This window comes from Panthera uncia, chromosome A2, assembly GCF_023721935.1.
Source record: "Panthera uncia isolate 11264 chromosome A2, Puncia_PCG_1.0, whole genome shotgun sequence".
Lineage (NCBI taxonomy): Eukaryota > Metazoa > Chordata > Mammalia > Carnivora > Felidae > Panthera > Panthera uncia.
In genome coordinates, this window is record NC_064816.1 from 139,526,137 (window position 1) to 139,527,556 (window position 1,420).

A 1,420-nucleotide genomic window follows, 5' to 3' on the forward strand; every position below is an offset into this window, starting at 1 on the left:
TGACTTGTATAACCAGAGCAAAAGATACTCTATTTTTTAAAGTGACATCTCCCTGGACACAGGACAAGACACACCCAGGCAGGTGCCAGGTGCTGGGGAACCACATTTCTGGGAGCAGACCCGGCCCAGGAGGGTCCTCCAGAGCTCCTAACCCTGCACGGTGCCACGCAGCAACCCTACTCACGCAATGTACTGCAGAAACGCGCTCGGCAGCCTTGCTCAGCCCTGGGCACGCAGACCTTCCCACTCTTCAGCCTCACCGCGGGTCATGACGGAACAAAGCAGGACTCGGACCGGCCAGTTGCATAAAAGCAGAATGGACGGATTTTCTGGTCACACTGTGTTCCATCCAGCCCAGCAGGCACATTTGGATTCCTTCCCTCCCTGACTGCTCAGCCCATAGAAACCTGGTGCCTTCCGCAGGAAGCCCTCCAGACTTGACCCCACCATGCAGTGTGCTCTGAATGCCCCTGCTCGAATTAATAGTTAACATTTGTAGAGTGGTTACCGAGTACTTTCACCTGAATTAACCCAAGCTGTTCTCACAACAACCCTATGAAGTAGGAGGACAGCGCTCTCATTACAAATGAGGAAACTGGCAGAGAGGGGGTAAGTAACTTACCCAAAAGCACCTGCTAATAAATGGCAGAGTCAGGATTCAAACCCAGGCAGTGTGGCCCGAGGGTCAGCCCTCAGAAACACCATGCCACACGGGCACTCTGGCACACAATTGATGTCACAGTCATGTTTCCGTGGTGATTTTGAATTGTTTCCAGATTTTTCCTGGAAGACTGAATTCTTTAAGGGTCCCGGAGGAGGTGCTGCACACGCCCAGCACAATCACTACTCTAACTGCAGAAGTGGGTGTATCCTACTGAGCTGGCCTCTAGCTGCTAGAGCGTGTCTACAGGTGACTCTGCAAGCATCCTGGTAAAACACCTCTTTCAGGGACAGATGTCATGCTGGAGACTGGAAGCCTCAGGATGCGTCAGTTCTCAGCTTTCTTCTTGCCGTTTCTCTGCAGCACCTTCCCAAATGCCTGTTCAGTCCCCAGGTTCCTGGGGAGGGTCCAGATCTACACAGGATCATGGCCCGAGTCCTTCCACTCCAACCGCGAGGAGAGATTCGGTGAGAAGAAAAGAGCACGCAGCCCAGAGTGTGAGCCTGTTGGAGTCGACCTCTTGGCTGTCATTTCTTTCTTCAGAGTCTCCAGGCTGGATTCCAAGCCAGGATGGAAGAGGCTGTTACGACGCCTGGGCAAATCAGCACAACCATATTAACAGGGGTTATCTCAGCGTGGGGGGATTAGGGACGGCTTTTTTTTTCATGGCTTTGCTTCTTTGCATTTTCTAATTTTCTGCAATGAACATGATTATTTGGGCAATTAAATAATTAAAGGCAGGAGGAGGGGAAAACCGTA

General features: G+C 51.6%; 1 long non-coding RNA gene across 1 annotated transcript; it reads left to right on the forward strand.

Annotated features, from left to right (window-relative positions):
• The first annotated feature begins 761 nt into the window (after positions 1-761).
• LOC125930892 (uncharacterized) lies at positions 762-1,420 on the forward strand. Its single transcript, XR_007460295.1, has 2 exons — positions 762-930; positions 1,025-1,420. It is a non-coding gene; the product is annotated as an uncharacterized LOC125930892 (long non-coding RNA).